The 21443-nt window shown below is 34.4% G+C and overlaps 1 protein-coding gene across 2 annotated transcripts in view; it reads right to left on the bottom strand.

Annotated features, from left to right (window-relative positions):
- The window catches only part of GRM3 (glutamate metabotropic receptor 3), a 227801-nt gene that overhangs the window by 162916 nt on the left and 43442 nt on the right, over positions 1 to 21443 (bottom strand). The window contains exon 2 of one of the 2 annotated variants that reach the window (XM_038004557.2): positions 18170 to 18239. The exons of the other annotated variant lie outside the window; for it this stretch is intronic. The gene's annotated coding sequence lies outside the window, so the exon portion shown is untranslated. The remainder of the gene's footprint in view (positions 1 to 18169; positions 18240 to 21443) is intronic. 2 annotated transcript variants of the gene reach the window in all.

Below are 21443 nucleotides of genomic sequence, written 5' to 3' on the forward strand. Positions count from 1 at the left end.
GCTCTCCGCCTTCTTTTCAGTGGTTGTTGTCAACGCTGAGCTTCCTGCCAGCAGGGGCTGGTCTCTCCTCAATGGAGGGCAACATGCCCTCAATCAGCATTTAGATTCTTTTGTGAAGACATTCATGGATAAAACTCCCTGCTGCTTCTCATCTGCCTTCTGTTTTTGGAATTTCCCAGACATCTCCTGAACTGTTAGGCTTCTATGTATGGCCACTGTAGGGTGTGTGTTGGGGAGGCGGGGGATTGGAGAACTGGTGATACAAACTATAGGGACCACTGGGCATGGAGCCTGAATGTTTATAGGCCTTGTTCCCATAGATCTTCAAGTGTCAAGAAGGGGGCTTATGGTGCTTGGCATATGGCCCAGAAGATAAATGAGTAAAGGGCTTATGGGTTGAAAGTTTTTCTTTCTTGGAAACCACACAGTGCCATAGTTAAGAGTGTAGGCTCTAGAGCCAGAGAGCCTGGCTTAGAATCCCAGTTCTATCTGTTGTTAGTACCAGAGTCGATTAATTGACATATAGTCTCTCAGTGACGTTGGGCTAATTATATAACCTTTTTGTAATTCACGCTGCTCATTTTTTAAAGTGGGAATCACCACGGTACCTTTTTCATAGGGTTCTTAATGAAAATTAAATGAACTATTTGTAAAGTGCTAGCACCAGTGCCTGGCATTTGGTAAATATTACATAATTGTTTGTTAAATAAACTAGGTTTATGTCTCCCAGGTTTAGTGGAATGAAAACAAACATTGATTAAGAGAGATGATAAAAGCATTCTGCTTGAGTAAAAAGTAATATCTATAATTACCACTTACTGGCTGCTTACCATGATCTAAATACTATGCCAACCATTTTATGTAATAATAATGAACCCGTTCATAGCACATGCATCTGCCAGGCACAATTACAAGCCACTTTATCCACTTTACTCTTTTGTTCCCTGCATCAACCCTGACAGGAGTACATATGTGTCCATTATTATCATCATCCCTATTGTTCTCATGAAGCAAGTTGATGTTAGATAACTTGCCCAAGGTCCCAGAGCCAGGAGTAGAACTAAATTTTGAATTTAGCCAAAATGGTCCCAGAGTCTCTGTTCTTAACCACAATCCATACTGTCTGTCATGGAAGCCCTCCTTAATTCATCACAGCAATCTTAGGAGGAGGAATCATTATTTGCCTCGTTTTATAGAGGACAACACTAAGATTTAAAGAACTTAGCAAGTTGCCTAAGTTCACACTTGCAAGTAAGTGAAGGATATTTGTGATCCAAACCAGTTTGCTAAAATTACAGAATAAAATTAATATATATCACAAAAATCTGATGTCTGAGTGTACCAGTCGTGGAGAGGGGAAGACTATAGGACAAAATGTTATCAGGATTGGTCTGGAAAATTCAAGATGTAGAAAGTGTAGATATGCTTAAGGACCTTCCAAATAAGTGTGTTTATAAAAACTCATCAAGAAATTACTTCTGTTTTTAGCTACTCTTGCTATCGGTCTAATTCAGTCTTCTAGGGAAGTATATTTCCTCAAAGAACACTTTAAAAAGCAGCAGAGATATGTTCAATGTTATAATGTTCACTGAAAAATATCTAAGTGCAAAATTGTATGACAACTTCTAGGTAAAAATATTCAGCCATATGGACAAATCCCTGGAAGGAAATACAAAGTAATAAAAATACTTGCTTTGTTAATATGATGAAATTGTGAATTATAAAATGTTTATTTTAATATTGCTATTTTTTGCTAATTAAAGTAAACTTTAAAAAATCAACCAATTTTTTCAATATCAATCTATGGTCAGTGTTCCTAGTTCAAGATCATGTGCCTGGCATACTAGAGTAACCTCTCCTCTCTCCCTCTTTCAACTGTGCACTTGGCTCTTAGCTCCCAGATCCATATGCTTCCGTGTGAGCCTTGCACTCCTTTGACTCTACATTTCCATTAGTGTCATCTCCTTGATTTGTAGTGTCCTCTGTTTTACCACTTGTACATCAGCATACTGCCCACCACAAAGCCTTTCATAAACCCTGTTTTGACTAACACCAACTGGAAGTGACCTCCCCTATTCTGAATGCTTATTATCTGTAGTTGCCATTCGACATATATGGCCTATTGTGTGTCTATCCTCTCTGTCCTTTTAGATTGTAAAGCTGCGATCCTGGTCTCTGCTGAATTCAGCATCTTGTATCATACCGTACAAATTCTCAATATAGCTTTGTTATGGAACAGAGGAAATGCTCAATATAGCTTTGTTTATGGAGATAACAATAAGTTGTAAAAGAGAAGGGGCTCTAGTCACCCTACTTTAAAACCCCAATGGATATTTTTAGCACTACACTGTGCCTTGACCTTCAGGGCTAAGGGAATTTTCCAAACTATAGGAAAGTCAGAATTGAAAATGGTCTAATATTTCAAGGAATTCATTATAAATTGTGTCTGTTAGTAATTTTCATTTATCCTTAGAATTAGAAATGTAGTGTATATTATAAAATTTCTATTCAAATAGTCTACGGATTTGTATAAACAAAGCACAAGTTTTATCATCCTGGAAAGATTATCTGCAGATGGGCTAAAATCTGGTGCAGCATTTCTGGTGCTTTGACACTTTTGTGTTTACTTGCTATTATGAAATTGCCTTCCAAATTTTTTAATAAACTTCATCAGCATAATCTTACTTTGTGATCTTTAAACATAACATAAAAATTAGTGGTTCAAAGACAAGTTTTTCCAAAGGGGAGAGATGAGACTGCTCTGGCAACATTTACATCCTATAAGCATGGTGATATAAAATTATTAGAGAGCCCAAGAATAAAAATTAGAACTTGACTAAACTGTTTCTATTTATTTTTATTTTTGTTTGCAGCATTTGATCCAAAAAAGTGCTTTTCAAAATTATGTATGCAAAACAAAGGAAAAGACCCTTGTGTTCTTTTTAATGCCAGATTTTATAGTGTGTGCATACATGGGTTAGTATGTTCACAAAAATTTTTAAAAAGCTTCTAGAGCTTTGTCTACTTGTTCACAACTCAGCATATAGATGACTTAAACCATGCAGGTAGTTTAGCCTCAGCTTCCTTTTTCAACAAAATGTCCTTTTGATTTTCAAATTACTTATTCATTGTGAAGAGTCTGTCTCAAAATTGAGAAACAGAGATAACTCTCTCAGTTCTCCAGTGAGGGAACCTATATATTGGTGCCAATTGACTGGCACTTCACCTCTCTGAGTTGTAATGAAAGCCATTCTTTGTGTTTCACTTTAATGGGAAAATAAGTGGTCTAAAGATTGAAAAATAAATGACATTGAAAGAAAAAGGCAGGTAATTTAAAAGAAAGAAGGAAGGAGGGAAAAAATGGAGAGCAGTTGGAAATGTCTCATTGGAATAGTTTTAGAATATTCATTTATATTTTACCATTACCTACCAGATTCTATTTTCGTATTAAAATATAACCTATATTATATATAAGTTCCCTTATTAAAACTGCCTTTGGATGTTCAGAAAAATGCTACATCATAGAGGGAAGACCTATATGTGAATTAGATGCCTATGTCAGTATTGCGTAACGATACAGCATTCAACACCATTCTAAAGATTAAAGAAATTAGTTCATAGTTAACATTGGTTGACTTGTCCTTAGTTTCTAGATTTTTGCACACTTGAAGTTTCTCTAAACCCCAAGCCTTTGAGAATCTAAAGGAAAAGGACTATATTAATGGATGTTTGATACAGTCTGAACTGAATGAGAAAAGGTAATCTCTAAAGAAATTTCAAAGAAACAGTAGAAAAGAATGTTAATTTCCATGTAAATGTATTCAGAGGCCTAGGTTTTTCAGTCTTTCAAGGTGTAAGAATTAATTACCAGTTTTCAAGAGCAAAATTTATTCATGGTAAGAACTATAGCAATCAGAATCCTCTAGGTGTAAAATTCATGAAATTAATATTGAGCCGATTAAAGTTGAATAAATCATCATTCTTTCCTTTGGTGTATTGCAAACTTCCAAATGTTTGATGTTGTCTTTGTGAACAGTATTTAAAGACTGCCATATGAAGTGGACTTACAAAGAAAGATATTAAGTATGTTTTGGTTCATAGAAAAAATGCATTAGAAAGGATAACTTCCTTTTGTGGTCCAATGTTAGGTTCTGAATCTTTAAAGAATTATTCAGGTGATAATGGAACAACATTGGTGTTACTATCATTGATTATTAATGTATTCCTATGAATAAATTATGATAACTAGTTAACCCAAAAAGCATGTAATCAAAACTTAAGAATAATTCATTCTACTTTTCTTATCTGTACTGATAAAGAAGAGGCTTAGTTTAAAAATGTTTGAATGCCAATGAAGAAATGAGAAAAATGCTAGTACGTTTTATTAATACATAATATGAAAATACTTGCTTTTACTGTTTAAATGAGGCTGCCATGTGAAATATTAGCAGGGTCAGGATTAATAGTCTAAGGGAATACATAAAAAACTTCAATCATTACCTGAGGTGAGTAGAGAGATAATTTAAGACCAACAGAAAGAGATAAAATAATGGGATTAAGCAACTTTATTAATAGAGGAATATCTGAAACTTTTTGGGGAACGGGAGGCAGCATTTCATAGACATCTCAAAGCTTATTTTAATTTTAAAGGTCATTGAAAATATGTCTGGTGTCTAGGACAGGTTTATTAGAAAGGACCTTAAAAAGTTATAAACTCATTTTACTGTTTCATTTGTTTTAATTAAAAGGGACTCAGGTTGTGTGTTTCAGTGGAACACACTCAATGGAACTCTGATGTTCTGACTGTGCCATCAACTTTCCATTTCTTTTCTGATGAATCATTCCACTCGGCTGAGCTCTGGTTTAGTCAAAGGCAGATGGGGATGAATGAATGAATACACGTTCCTAGAGAACAAAGTGAAAATTTCCCTTCTCATATACTTTTGGCAGTTGTAAAACAGGGTATGAGTATTACATAATCCTCATTTACACATCCATATGGATTTAGGCCCAAGGTCTTACTTAGACACTAACACACTCTTCTGATGTGTTTCAATGACCTTGCTTGAATGCAAGCTACTTCTTCTAGTACACTTCTCTCCTGTCTACTCAATTTCTCTGCTCTCTTACCTGAGATTGAACTTCAAAGGTGTTCCTTCCAAAAAAACGTCCTCAGAATATATAGAAATTCCATGAACCTTTCACACTAGATTTCATATAGGGAAGGTTCCCCCACCTCTTTGAGGTAGTAAGCAAGAGATCTTAGTGAGTGGGATATTGTGAAATGGTCCTTAATAAACAAAAACTTTCCCTGTCTCTAGGATTTGTGCTTTGAATAAAGTTAGACATGATGATTATAAAATTTAAATTTAAATGTAAAACATTGACTTAAGAAGTGTTCATATTCTAGAAATGTCTTAAGACATTTTTCTGGGAAAAATGAAAAAAAATTATTTTGTCTCACTGTCAGAGTTTCCAGTGAGAAAAACCACAGGTAATCATTACTATATATCCTCAAAGTATGAAAACAAAACTTCATTTCTAGGATTATTTGTTTAACTGAAGAAAGTTTATACAGCTTGTGGGAAATCATCTCCTAGGACTCAACATGGGTGATTTGTTTTCTTTTATGTTTGTTTTGCCTATTTTTTCTCGTTAAGAGTGACTCTAATGTCTCAAAGATCAGCTACTTCTTGACACACAGGCTCACTGTTGAACCTGGCATTGTGTTCTTTCTCTTGGTCCAAATCAAGAACTGTGTTCAGGTGTTAGAACTACTAGGTACTCAAATGTTTGCCAGGGTCAAAATTCTATGTTAAAAACAGCAAAAAGAAAAATGAGGTAAACTGAAGATAGAGATCCTTTTGTTTACTCTTGCCTAGTCTTTCATTTGCAGTGTAAAGAAGGTAAAATTTTGTAAAGAATAAGGACAAAAAGAGAATGATGGAATCATAATTGGATCTTTTAGGGATTCTAGAGCTGAACTTAAGCTCATACTTCTGATCTTTATCAGAGCCTCATTGGAATATAAGCCATATACTCTTTTAAGCACTATTTTAGAGTCTTAGATTCTTGAAAATGTGATAGCTCTGTGTATTCTGTGATTTTAAATAGAGCTGGTTGTTGTGGGCATCTAGCGGGGATATGCAGCTACATGTGAAAGCCTGACTTAAGAACATCATTCACTGTGTCCACAGAAGATGCAGCAAGGGATGAAGAGAGGCAGGCCTAAGCAGCCAGGCTGATCAACCCTGATGATCCACAGCGCTATGATGTTCCAGACAAGGTGTAAAGTGAAGGATTGAGATAATCCCCAGATAATCTAGGAAGGAATTTGTCTCCTGTTCATTTTCTGTTATTATATGGCCTCACACTTATTTATACTCAGGTAAGCTTAGTATCTTCTGTTTACTAGAATGAGAATTTTAAGAAGGGCTTCTTAAGATGACCTAGTTCTAGTCTTGGCTCTCAAATATTTCCTGGCGTGTGGTCTTAGGACAAAGCCCTGAATCTGTGCTTGTTAGTGTCTTCCTTAGTGTAATGAAGTAGGGATTGACTCTGATATGCTTACCTTAGAGTATGGTTGTAAAGATCTGATGTGACAATCATATGTATAGAAAATTCTGAAATATGAGATTGTATCAGTTTTACATAAAATGAATAATACTTTCAAATTCAGGGAAGCCCAGCCTTGCCTCAGTTTTTGCCTAAATACCCTCAGAAAAGCCACTCTTAGAAATTATGAAATATTTATAGATGTATGAATTTTTATTTCCCATGAGAGTATTCCTTTTGGGTCTGAAACTTGAAGGTCAGTAAATAAGTTTGAGTAGTTACAGTTGGATATCTTGTGCCCTTTGAATAAATTAGATTTAATAAAGAGAGCAAGAGGATAATATAGGTGGGCAAATTATGGATGATTCACAATGAATTACTTCAATTTAGTTTAAAACAAAGGAAATACATGTTGAAAATAAAGGAGAAACCGTTTTAGCAGTATTGTATAATAAAACAAAATTTAAACTGCCTTAATCCTTAAAACTACCAGAAGAGATTTCTCAACTTTTTCATTATTGATATCTCTGCCAGCAGGAATTTGTCATACTTTCTCAAATTAACTTAGATTTTTACCTTTAATATTAGGACTCTGTGTTGAGACCCCTAAATTTATTGTTTTGAATAACTTCTCAAGTACAGTAAAGTTTCTTTTGCTTAATAGACTAGTAGGTGTTTATTCTGGTTATTATAATCTGGTTAATAGTTACCATGCATGATATTCAATATATAAAAATGTAATAAAATGTTCTTCAGTTGGACATTGTTTATCTCTTTTAGGTTGTATTTAGTTTCTTATTAGGCTACAGGTTATTGTTATTAAAAGAAAAGTACTAATGAAAATCTGTTTTCCAGTTTAATTCTGGATAACAGAATGCAATTGTGGTTTAAATAGTAGGAGAGCCTTGCTAATTTGGATTATGTTTCGGATTATGAAAATTTAAAAGTGTAAAATATTTACATTTAGACTTTCATTAAAATTACAATGGACTTCAATTAATCTGTTTGAAATGATACGTTTCAAATTAGTAGAGGGTAAGTTAATGGTTTGATGCTATTAACATAAGTTGAATGCTTATGAGTGTATCTCAGAACTTTAGTATTTATCTTTTCCAGCCACCAAGTAGAACACATGACAGCAGAAACAGTTTCTTTTAAGTGACTCACCCCATTCACATTGTATTTTTATACAAATGACTTGTATTCTCTATAAAATATCAGGAATAGTATCCTGATATGGCACAGTATTTCTCTTTCTGGCTTCCTTAATTGTATTCTGTGTCAAGATATTGGGACATAACTAAGATAACTGTCTGACTTCGGTAATAATAGTGTAGGGCAATTTTTCTCCTGCTAAAGAAGGTAGAAAACACTTTCCAAGACAGGTGCAGTGTTGTTAATTAAAATACGGTGCAAATTACAGTGAAAAATGAAAGTCATGGTTAGTGGTTGGGGACTGATGTGAGGCTTCTTCTGAGAATTTGAAAGTAAGATTGTAGGCTCTCATTTCACCTCACAATTAAAAATCAGAAATAAAATCTCCCATATTGAATGCTTTAACAGAAACCAAAGGGCTTTTGGAGAGTGTTGGACAACTGCCTTTTAATGAATTCCCTTAATTTTAACTCTCAGTTCTAATTTCATGCTTTTCAAATTATTTTTTGATTATGAATTGGCTTCCTGTTTAGATCCGTCTAAAATAAATAGTTGACTAGTTATGCAGATTTAGGTATTCCTGTCTCCAAGATAATATTTCTTATTGCAAATCAATAAAATGGAATTCAGACTTTTATATATCAGTTTCAAGAGCTTGGTTAATGACAATCTCACTGACAGATGGTTCTGTTCTCAGTGTGTTGGAAATATCTGAGGAATATTACCAGCCTCTGGAGTGTGGAAAATTCACATAGTTTAAGAAGAGCATGCTGTGAAGCCTAGTGTGGGTTACCTCTTAATGATTCATTAACCAGAGATCTTTGTAGAGTAGACATTCATTAAGGTCTCTCAAAATTTTCAAATTTACATGGATGCAGGTCAAATTTTTCTTATCCCAGAGCAAGGATAATGGTAATAACAAGTGTGACCTTTTATTTCCCCTTTGTCTCCTGGGAAAAGCTAGTTCTCCTCATCTCATGATGCATAACTTTTTCTCTGCGATGAACTTTCCTCTTGACCAAGTTATTTCAAAACCATTTTGTTAATTTCTGGATGAACTAAATCTGTACCAAGATCTGTTGGCTTTCTATTTCAGTGTGTGATAGAAGGTATAAGTTATAGTCATGGTAAAACTTTTTGTGATTGAATAAATAAACCATGTTCAAAATGTGGAAAACCAAAGAATATTTTAGGAAAACACAAGTTCCCTATAATACCATGACCTGTAGGTATTCTGTGCTTTTTTGAAAAATTGCTTGCTTCTTATGACTAGTGTTAATTACTCTTATTAATATGTTTTGTCCATCAATGGGAAATACAATAAAGTTAGAAAAGAAAGTGATGTTTTAGGAATAGCCATTAAGAATAATAATTGCCAAGTTATTTAACTACCACAATAAACAGTGCAGGAACCATCCAGATTCTGTGTCTGGATTGACTTATAACTCATAAGGGGTGGATAGGAAAAATTTCAGGCTAATAGGTATTGTTTCTAATTTGCTATATAAGTTGGTAGGTGTTAACTTCTGTTATTCAAAATAAATTGAGAAAATTTATTTTATTAAGGTAGCTGATCTGATTTCAGTGAATTTTCTCTTTCTGGATTTCAACCTTTCCTAATTAATAAGCTCAAGGGTCTTGCTCCTTAGATTGGTCCTCATTAGGGTCCCCTCAAGGGTCCTCATTAGATTGTGAAACAATCTAATGGCTTCTCTCTATATATTTCTTTTTTATGGTTAAACTATAATTTTTTACTTTAAAATCTCTGATTTTGTGCAGGTCATGTAAGATCTTCAGAGGCTTGTGGAAAATTCATTAGTTACCCCTCTCTGGAGTATAGCCTCAACATGTGTGCAAAACTGAACAGCTTCCTACATACTGCTAGTGGGGCCATGTTTTTCTAAACCTCAAATTGTCTAAGACACGTGGTTTAATGAGGAAGACAGGACAGAATGTGAAATGGAACTGGCTTATGACACTCAGATGAGGCAGCTACTGCTACCATGGCCCTTTTCTGGGAAAGTGTTCTTAAGGGCTTTTCATATTCACATGGGTAACCCATTTTGTTCTCTGGATTAGATATTAACACATCAGCAGACATTCACCACTTTTTCTAGTTTTTAAATAGAAAATTGAACTTGAAAGTTGTGCCTTTGTGCATTGGGGTTCCAAGCATTTATTTTGTGTGTGTGTGTGTGTGTGTGTGTGTGTGTGTGTGTGTATGTTTTTCATAATTCTCTCTTAAGGAACAAAGCCTTTTCCATCCTCTGACAAACCAGGTTTGAACACTCCCTGACAGTCAAGCGTCTCCAAAAACTGACCTTGCTTTGTTATTGTAAATATTTTCCATCCTTTCCTCTGTGTGTGTGTGTGTGTGTGTGTGTGTGTGTGTGTGTATTATACATCTATCTATCTCAAGGCTTTTTAGACACGGGACTCTTTTACCAGGTAAAAGAACTGTAGAAAGAGAGGGGACATTTTTATTTGTGGTGGTGGGGGAGGGGTTGAGGAAGATATTTATTATTTAGGTGCACCAGGCCAGTCAGATTAACATCCAAAGGACTGAGCCCCAAACAAGGAGTTAAGTTACCTTTTCAGGAGGGGACTTTTAATAAGCTTTCTCTGAAAGGGTGCTTTGAGGCATCCTTTCCTCCCAGAGTATTAACAGTAGATTGTGATGCAGGCACAGTTGTTCTTTGTCATAAGAATGTCAAGGTATCCTTGGTTCAAAGAGGTGAGGCCATTGAAACCTTGGTAAATTCCCCAGTTCAATTGCTTTTTCCATGTAATTGAAATGTTTGCTGCTATAGAAAATGGATGGATTAAAGGATATTATTGTTAAAATGTCTGTTTCAGTTTAATTCCTTGCCAATGAATGATAACATTGTAGCTCAGACTGTTTTTCTATTTAATATCTGTAAGAACAGTCAACTTATTTAAGTCTTATGAGTTTTAGAGTTTTCATCTATAAAATGGAGATTAAAAATATTACCCCATAGCATTTTCAGGATTAATGAGAAGACAGAGATAATGTAGCTAAAAGAGTTCAAGTCAGCAGGTCAGTTCCTTGCTTGTCCATCTTCAAACATTTCCTACACCAGAGATGGGTTTTGGTATCTATTTTAGAAGAGCTTTGGAACACCAGGGAGGGAATTATTGCCTCTTAGAGCTGCGTAAATATGTAATACACTGTAAATAGTCTGTGAAAGTAAGTTTGCCAAGGGATTTCAATTTTTTTAGGGAAATCATTTCAAAATTAGTAATATTTATTACCTCTAGGTTATAAACTTAAAAATTTAGAATGGTTATTGAATTATGTCAACATTTCTGAAAATTACCTTCATTTTGGAATTAATTCTAAACTTACACTTTTAGGAAAACTGATAATGTGGGGAAAGAAAGCAAAAATTTCAGAAAAAAGTCTTCTGTTTTTCATAATTCTCTCTTAAGGAACAAAGCCTTTTCCATCCTCTGACAAATCAGGTCTGAACACACGCTGACAGTCAAGCATCTCCAAAAACTGACCTTGCTTTATTATTGTAAATATTTTCCATCCTTTCCTAATTCAGATTTGATCCTTGGGTCAGGCTGCTCTTTTCACTGATTCTGTGTACAACCATGTATATTTGTATCTTTTTTATTTTTTATTTTTTTTTGCCTATGTTTAATTGTATACTATGATTGTTCTTACTTCTCTTCCTCTATTCAAGATGTTCTCAACTTTCAAAGCCCCTGTATGTGAGGAGACAACGAATTTGGGTATGTGGTTTCAAAGATTCTTCTCTCCAATTCCCTCCCTATTTGTTTCTCTTTTCCCTACTTCCCTTCTCCTTCTCTATGTAGGCAGTTTCTTAATAGCTTTATTTTTTTTTAAACACATACCTATAAGTCAAAGCATTCTCTCTTTAGAAGAGCCTGCTTTGTAAGAAACTATAACACACGGGCATCTTTTACCACCCATATTCCCAATAGGATAGGAATCTGAGAACAAGGGAGAAAAGATGGGATAGGGTCAGGAGAGTCAGAATAGCAGAGTGGTTAAGACAATGGACTTTGACAACAGATAGTTTTGGGTTGGAATCTTGGTCTTATGTAACATATCTAACCCAGTGTTTGACACATAGGCAGGAGCTGCTACCACCTCCACCACCACCACTATTACTACTACTACCATTACTACAGAAGAACCAAAAGCAAAAATACTCTTCAGCTTTATAAAACAGATGAGCTATCAACAGCATAGCATGTACTGATGGTATATTAGTATGCTATTGCTGCTTTAACAGATTACCACAAATTTAGTGGTGTAAGAAGCTATTACATGAAGCTATTCTCTTACAGTTCTAGAGGTCGTAAGTCTGAAATAAGTCCAGGGCTAAAACCGATGTCAGCGGGGCTATCCTCTTTTTCTGGAGGCTCTGGGGAAAATTTGTTTCATTTTTCTTCCAGCTTCTAGAGGTTTTAGGGATTCCTTAGTTTATGGCCTCATTCCCCCAATCTTTACTATTGTCACATTGTTTTCCCCACCCTCTGACCTTCCTGTACCTCTCTTATAAGGAAACTTGTAATTGCTGTGAGCCCACCTGGATAATGCAGGATAATCTCCCATCACTCTTTCTTAATTTAATCATATCTAAGTCTCTTTTGCCAGAGAAGGTAACAATTGCAGATTATGGGGATTAGGAGGTGAACGTCTTTTATAGGGGCATTATTCAGCCTTCCACAGACAGACTGAGCTCTTTGGTGCAAAGGAAACAGGCATGTTTAGAAAGCAATAGAAGGCCAGGAATTAACTTGCAGAAGAACAGCAAGTGTTAACAGAAAGAATTGGTTAGCCAGATTTGACAGGAAACAAAGTAAACTCCTACTCCAACTGGTTTGTTATTTATCAGTAAAAGCTAAGGCAAATTGTACTTTTCTAGACAATATATTTTCATATGAAAAATTTTATTCATCATGAGTGCTATCACTGTTTCTCTTAGGAGTTTCATTTTTGCTTTTCTACAACTTAAAAAGGCACCATCATTGTCTAAATGGTATCTTCCTTAGATCCAGATATTGTGAGTTGTAGGGGAAGCGAGCCACCTTTTAAAAACGCCTAATAAGTGTTAGAAAATTATTGATGTTATCTCCTTTAATATTCTTTATAGTTATTTGAGGTAGACATTGTTACTCTTACTTTTTTGTCGAGGAAACTAAAGTTTAGAAGCCTTAAGTAACTTACTTGCAGTTTCATAGCAAGTAAATGGGAGTTCATGATTTGAAGCCATATGGTATCTGATGCCAAAGCTCAGCTTTCCCTTCCTTTAATGTTTGGCCTTAATAGAGTGGATGACTCGTTTACTTGTTACAGATTAAGTTGCTAATTAAATAACAGCAGGACTAGGTTCTAGGCCTCTTTGTCCTATTCCCTATATTGGTGTTACTATATCAGATACAAGAAATATATATATTCGAACCATTATGGAAAGGTATTATATATTACATATTCTGAACATTATGGAAAGATTTTAATTCTAGGTCTTATATAACTTTAATTTTCAGAATTGAAGCAGAATCTGCTCAAAAAGCTATCAAATCAGATATTCTTTTCATAATGAACACCTTTCTAAAATCTTAAATCTATTTATAGGAGAAAAGAAATAGATCATTTTCCATGACAACTTCTCTATTTTTAATCTACCACAAGTTCATTGTCTTTTCTTGCCTACAGTTCAATGAACTTCAGTTGAGAAAGAAAGGGATAAATAAATCAGGAAGGTAATTGAAGTACATTTATGGACTTCTTTATTTTATGTGATTTGTCCAGGAATCAAGCAAATGACTACTTTTAAGGGCTTGATAAGCATTGGTACAAACCACTATTGCAAATGCTCTCTGATTGCAGTAATTAACTTTGTAGTCATGAAAGGGAACCCTTGATCTTCCTTCATTACCCAACAGAAGTGCTCTGAAAAGAATTAACATGAAAGTAGACTGTGAACAACCTAATGTGTGAGGAAGTGAAGATAACAGTTATTTCTCCTTCAATCCATAGAACACCAGTCATTGTGTTGCTTGTCAAACAATGAGTACTGTCTTGGCATTAGCAATTTTCCTCAGGAAAAGAGCAGAACCTGAAAAATGACCTAACTTTCATGGCCAAATAAAAACGTCACTTGTTAAGTGAAACCAGATAGTTTAAAATAAATATACCATGGATTAGTATTTAATACCTTTTATATAATCCATTAAATGCTTTGTCATTTTTTTTCCCCCTCAAACTTCTAAGAGAAATGAGAATGAGGTTTGGTTCTGTCTTTGATTTTATTATTTATTTTTATTTTTTTTTGAGGTGGAGTCTTGCTCTGTTGCCCATGCTGGAGTGCAGTGGCGTGATCTCTGCTCACTGCAAGCTCCGCCTCTCAGGTTCACACCATTCTCCTGCCTCAGCCTCCTGAGTGGCTGGTACTACAGGTGCCCACCACAACGCCTCACAAATGTTTTGTATTTTTAGTAGAGACAGGGTTTCACCGTGGTCTCGATTTCCTGACCTCGTGATCTGCCCTCCTCAGCCTCCCAAAGTGCTGGGATTATAGGCATGAGCCGCCGCACCTGGCCTTTCTGTTTGATTTTTAACGATGAGTTCGTACTTCATTTCTGAGTGAGTTATTTGGTTAGTTGTTAGAGAGATTTCCCATTCTTATTTTCAAAACTGTATGCATCTAAGTGAGGGAAATAATTCTGGTGTCAATCCAAACAATTAACTTCTCACCTCCACAATCCATACTGGGTTAACATTGGGTTGTCTTCTACAACCCCGTGTTAATGAAAAACTGTGGAATTAATAGTGTGGAACTGATTTATGAACTTAATACATAGTTGCCTGTGTGAAACATGAAATTGTAGTAAAAAGGAGATTATCTTTCATTTCCAGTGTAATGAGTTGAAAGTAGGCAATGCAGTTACTAAATGCTCTACTCTTCAAAGCTTTGCTGTGGTCAAAGGACTCAGAAGAGATAGTTTTTACTTTCTGGTACTTTCATATCTAACACAGTATCCTGTAAAGAGCAGGTATTCAATAAATACTCATTGCAATGAATTGAGTTTCTATAAGAGTTGCTCTAACTCTCTTTTTGGATTCTTTCTTTTTGAGATAATCTGTTACCTGAGATAATCTCTCTCACACCATGAGACACTCCAGGGATCATACTTGGTTATAGTTGTGAGATATTTCAGGAATTCTAAATTGCAATTGCATGTTAGCTTCAAGAAGGTTCTGCTCTAACGTCATGCGTTGGTTTTTGTTAGTGAGATTTTATGTTGTTCATTATGATTAACAACATAAAAATGTTGCTCTCCATTTAAGATCCTGTTTTCTTATTTTCCTATGATTTGGCCATTTCTCCTGGCCCTGATGACTTTGGTAGCTAGAAGCTTGTCCTTTTTCTTTTAATCACTCAGTTTCACTCAGTTCTTCTATTGAATCCTGGTCTGTGTGTCTTTGTTTCTGCAGTCTTTAGGTGGGCTTACTCATGTTAAAGCTTCCTACTTGAGCACCTGTCTCCTGCTATGTTTGTGTGTGGGGAAGCATTGGGGAGCAGCAAAGATCAGTATTAGTGCATGGGCTTCTAACTGACCCATGTCCTAAGGTAGGCTTTGCCACTTACTAATTGTATGCAACTTCTACATCCTGAAGAAATGGTCTCCTTATTTAAAAGTAAGCCTTATACTATTTACCTCAAAGGGTTTTGATTGGGATTAAATTAGATGACATAGGTAAAGTGCCTGGTATAGAACCTCACATAGAGCAAGCTATCAATGAATGATAGTGGTCTGCCCTCCAATTATCCTTATTCCATGTTCACCCTTTATGATGACATCCATTACTTACCTATTGCCAGACCATCATTCTTGATGATAAAAATCCACCTATCTGGACCTGCTCATATTACCAGCATCTGAAAACTGCCTTTATTTTCTGCCATTTCATAATGGATCTGTCCAGTCTGTAGGTCTGGAATTGATGTGCTGCCTTCCCCTCCTCCCCAAAATAAAATGTCTTTTCATGTCCTGAGCTCCATACCTGACACCTGCTTTACTATCGGTTTTTGGAATTACTTCTTTAATTTTTTTCTCTAATAAAGTCAGAAATTATTCTAAGAAAACAACATTTTCATTTTGAGATGTTAGTGTTTATGTACTTCAATTATTAATTCAAAAATATTTTATGTGCCTATTATGTACCAGGCACTGTTAAAAATAGCAGAGATAGCTTCAAGAATAAAACAGGTAAAAATTCATTAATATTTTAATAAAAGAGGTCAATAAAAACAAGTAGACACATAAAGAAATACTGTTGTGTCATACTATCAACTCTATGAAGAAAAGTGAAAAGTGATGGGATAGAGAGATGTGGCAGGTGCATAGGTGAATATGTGTGATTTGAGCAAATAACTGAATGATGTGAAGGAATAAGTCATTGCTAAATCTGGTATAATAGCAGTAGGCAGTGAGAAAAGAGTAACGGGTCTGAAGGAGAACCTTGAATGTTTGAAGAACAGCAAGATCAGTGTGGTAGGATCATAATGATTGACGAGGATAGTAAAAATAGTCAGATGATTAAGGGCCGAATTATGTAGACAGACTCTCTATATAGTCTATGATAGGAAATTTGTATGTTACTCTAAGAGAAAAAATGTTTGAAAACAGAGGATTAGAAACTGACTTATTCTTGTTGAGAACAATTATGTACTTGGAAACAAGCCCAAAGTACGGCTATGTGTGTCATCCTTTATTATACTAGAACATTTTCTAATTGGCCCTTCCAAGGATTATTTAATTCTCTAGGGGAAAGTACCTTTGTTTGACATTCACTTTATTTTTGATTCGGGCACAGAGTCTGTGAAATCACATGTTAACTTGTAGATTTTGTCTGTTAGCAAGGCAAATCATTTCTAACTTATAGAAAAGATAGAAAAAAATAACTCCAAATGTTACAGTTTTATTGCCTGTAGGACATTAATCAGTTTGTCTCTTAGCATCTTAGTACCTTTTGTGCTGCCATAACAGAATACCGTAGACTGGCTAATTTTTAACAAACAGAAATTTATTTCTCGCAGTTCTGGAGGCTGGGAAGTCCAAGATCAAGATGCCAGCATCTGACAAGGGTCTTCTTGCTAAGTCATTTCATGGCAGAAGGGCAAAGAGAGGGCAAGAGAGGCAAAAGGAGGCCAAGCTTATCCTTTCATAAGGAACCCACTCCTGTGATAACAAATCTACTCCCATGATAAAGGCATTAATCCGTTCACGAGAGCCCTAATACCTAATTACTTCTCATTAGGACCTGCTTCCCAACACTGTTGCTGTGGGGATTAAGTTTTCAAAACATGTTTTGAAGGACATATGCAACCATAGCACTCAACAAACTTATTTTAATATGCCTTTCCTCTATGCCCTATTTCTTTAATTATCTTTTGAACTAGTTTTACAATCTTTGTTGTTCTCTCACTGATGAGTTAAACATTTTTGACATGTCTTCTGTATTTACATAAGAGTTATAGTTTTAGCATTTGGAAAATTATATGCGTTGACATGCTAAAAAAGCCCACTTTGGCTGCTGAATGGAGAATGCAATGTGTGACAGTATGAGGGAGAATTTGCCAAGGTAGAAGCTGGAAGACAAATGAGGAGGATAGTACAGAGATCCAGGCAGTGGCAATGGTCAAGATGGCCTGGGCAGGTTGTGGTGGTGGAGACTGTGAAAATTAAATTTTATATTTGATTTGGAGGTAAGGATAAGACTTGCTGATGAATTACTAGGGAATGTAAGATTGAATGGCTAGGGAATGTGAAATTCAGAGAAAATTCAGAGAAGCATCTAGGATTTCTGCTTGGGCAACTAGGAAATGGTGGTAGAGGAAAAGCAGAATTTTTAAAGAAACTTAAAAGATCTGTTTTGGATATGTTAATTTTAGACATAATTTATACCTCTTTGGCAAATTTCCTTATAATAAAGATGTTTATTTTTGCAACAACCAGGCAAATCTTAAATATAGCAAATATCTATAATTATGAACATGCTCTTTATACATCATGTCTTCTGAAATCCCTAGAATGATTTCTCATCTTATGTGTGCAGTTAACTTCTTCAACCTTCCCCCTCAAACCTCTTCATTTTTAAATTTAACATTTTTCTCCAAAATTTTAAGTGTAATATGTCCAAAACAAGACTCTTGATTCCCACTTGGCAGAGCTGTCCTCTCTCTTGTTCTCTCATTACTAGCACTCTCAATCCCAGTAAATGGTGTCACTATCTACCCAGATAGACTTATGGGATCATCTTGATTTCTCCCTTGCCCCTGAACCCTTTATATACAATACATCAGTAAGGCAGATTTCCGACCTCTATATTTCACCTATGTCTGCTTTAATTTCATGGTGAAGGCTCACTCCCGTCCAGGCAAGCATTATCTCTCACCTTCTCACTGATCTTCTCACTTCACCTCTTATCTCTTGTAAATTCACTCTTCATTTAACCAGCAGAAATCCTAAAATATAAAGCAGATCATGTCTGTTCTCTTCTTAGAACATTTCAACTACCATCTGTTGTACTTATGATAATATTTAAGCTCCTCAGCCTGGCATCAAGACCTCACCTTCCTCACTGAATTCATCTGTTCCACTCCTTCTTTTGCTTCTACATGTTCAGGTCCCACAGGCCTCTTTCAGTTCTTGGAACCTGTAATTTCCCTCCTAACTCCAGGCCTGATCCCTCTGATTGGAACTCTCCATACTCTTCTCACTTAAATGTCACCTCCTAAGTGAAGGCCCCTAGGACCCATCTGTCTAAAATAGGCCCCTTGCCTGCCATTGTTAGTTTGTCGTGGGAACTTTTTTATCCTTCTATTTCCGTTATTTTCGTTTTATTTACTTTACTGGCAATACTAGTTCACTATTTTATTTCCAGCCTTTTGTTCAGTCCTAGAATAGGGAAGACCCTTAATGAATGATTGCTGAAGGAATGGATGATATATTTGCAAGGTATAGTCCATAATGATATTACAATTATTTATAAGCAAAAATTTACTTACAAGCAAATATATAGGGGATTTTATGAAAATCTAATAGACCAGTGATGAACTTCTTAGAGAAAGCTAAGTAAGTTTAAATTTCAACATTTTCTAATTTCTATTGTAATGTGTAGTCCATCAAAGCATCCATGTAAAATAATTCTTACTGCTCTTTCTTCTTATCAGTATCCTTCTTTTAATTCAAAAGTTACTTCTTATAGCTATTCACATTATTCTTGGCCAGTATCTTATATTTTCTTCAAATTCTATTTGTATTTTAGTACATCTGTCCTGAACTTTTTCTCTAAATAAGTGCAAAATATTAACATTATGCTGGTTCAGCAGCATTATTATGCTTCAAAACCTTCAAAGATAAAGTTACAATGCAAGGAAACACTTTCTTGAGAATAAAGAGAAATAACTTAACTCCTTTTTCCATTAGGAATTTATCCTTAGGCTCTTCTTACTATTTATGATTAATTTTCCTGCTGTATTTCATTACTTTAATCTTACAATAGGATAACATTTGTCTGAAAATGGTACTAATTGTAGAATAAATGAATTATATATTTACTGCTCGCTACCCCACACTTTAACCTCAGGAGCTTGTGGCAACTTTCTGTATAGTGTAGCTAATATGTACTCTGTCAGGATGAGGATAATGGCAATGACTCAGAATTATTTCCTAAGAATTCATGGTTTTGAATATATAATAAATGTATAATTCTATATATATAAAATAAATTAATTGATCAGGACTATGTCTCGTGATACTACAGCCTTGAAAAGAATGACTTAAAACTTGTATTCCTTAACCCTTTCTGAACATGTAAGACTTAGGATCTTTATTTTAATTTTAAAGCTCTTAAAAAATCAACACATGAATATATATATATATATATCATATACATGCTAAAGAGTACTCTGCAGTTGTTGGATATAATGTTCTATAAGCCAAATTAAATCAATTTGGTTAATAATGTCATTTTAACTTCTGTGTCCTTTTCTTTTGTATGCCATTCCTATTAGTTACTAAAATTAGTCATAGCCTATGATTGTAGATTTGTATATGATTCCTTTAGTTCTTTCAACTTTTGCTTTATACAATTAAATTTTGTGCTAATTAGTTATTGAAAACTTTGATTTTATAGCTTGCTATGGACTTAACCCTTTTATGACTTTGAAATGTACATCTTTATATCTTGCACTTTTACTTAAGATCTACTATTTTCACTATTAATTTAACCATATAATTTTTCTTTTTGTTAATATATGGTAGACTTATTTTTGTCTTTATACCTTTAACTATGTGTTCATACATATGCTTACACTGTTATTTTTGTAAACAGAATAAAACTGCATTTTTTTTCAAGTCTGACAAATTCTGTGTTTTTAGGTACAATTTTATTTTTTACTTGGAATTCTCTTTCCATTTTGAGGTGTAATTGGCAAATTATATTCAAGGTGTAAAATGTTATGTTTTCATATACTTAAACTGAGTGAAATGCAGATTTTTTTTATTTTGAGAGTTGAGTCCATTTACTTTAAATATCACTGATTCGACTCTTAAACATGTTATCTTGCTATTAGTACTATTATACTATTTTATCCTTTATTTCTCTTTTCTGGCTTCCTATTTATTCATAACATTATGACATTTTTATTTTAAAATCTTTAGATTTTAATTTTATATTTTATTGCTCTTCAGTGTTACATTGTTAATTACAATAATTTGTACTATGTAAACATGCAAAACATTTAATTTCATTGTTCCCTTTCGACCTTTTCTACTAGTCTTACAATATATTTTATTTATGTAGACTTCTATATGTTGTAAATTCTATAAGACATTATATATTTTGTTTTACTAGCTTATATGCAATTAAGTTTACCCCAAAATTTATCCTTTCTTTTCCAGTGTTTCCTAAAGTTCTGTGTTTCTATGAGATAATTTCCCTTCAACCTAAAGAAGTCCCTTTAGTATTTCTTGTAGTGCAGGTCTGCCCACAAAAACATTCTCGGCTTTTGTTTTTCTGAAAATGTCTATTTTGCTTTCATTTTTCTGAAAACATATTTTTACTTGTACAGAATTCTAGGTTGGTAATGTTAGTTTTTTCTTCCAGGGATCTAAGTATATCCATCCATTGTCTTCTTGTTTCCCTATTTTTCTGTTGAAGAATTGGTTGTCAAAATTAGTATTTCTTAAACTGAAGATAACATGTACCCTGGCTACACCCCAGGCACTTTTTAAATGCTCTTAGCTTTTTTTTTTTTTTTTAACTAATTTTACCATAATGTACCTAAGTGTGGTTTTATCCACCTTTGTTGTGCTTAGTGTTTGGAAAGGTTTTTGGATCTTATGTATATAAAATTAGATACTTTTCATCAATTTTGAAAAATTTCTGACCAGTATTTTTCAATTATTTATGTTGTAGCATTCTATCTTCTCTTTTTAGTGCTCTGATTACATGTATATGAGAACTTTTCATGGAATCCTATATTTCCCTGACTTTTTTCCTAGGTTTTCTGCTTTTTCTTTTATAGGGATTAATCATGGCACTTCTTATTGACATGTCTTTAGTTCACTAAATCATCTATTCTGATGTTTCCAATCTGTAATTAAGCCCATCTACTCATTCTTAATTTCAATTTTTTTATTTTCAGTTGCAGGATTTCAGTTTG

This window comes from Chlorocebus sabaeus, chromosome 21 (genome assembly GCF_047675955.1).
Source record: "Chlorocebus sabaeus isolate Y175 chromosome 21, mChlSab1.0.hap1, whole genome shotgun sequence".
In the NCBI taxonomy this organism is placed as follows: Eukaryota; Metazoa; Chordata; class Mammalia; order Primates; family Cercopithecidae; genus Chlorocebus; species Chlorocebus sabaeus.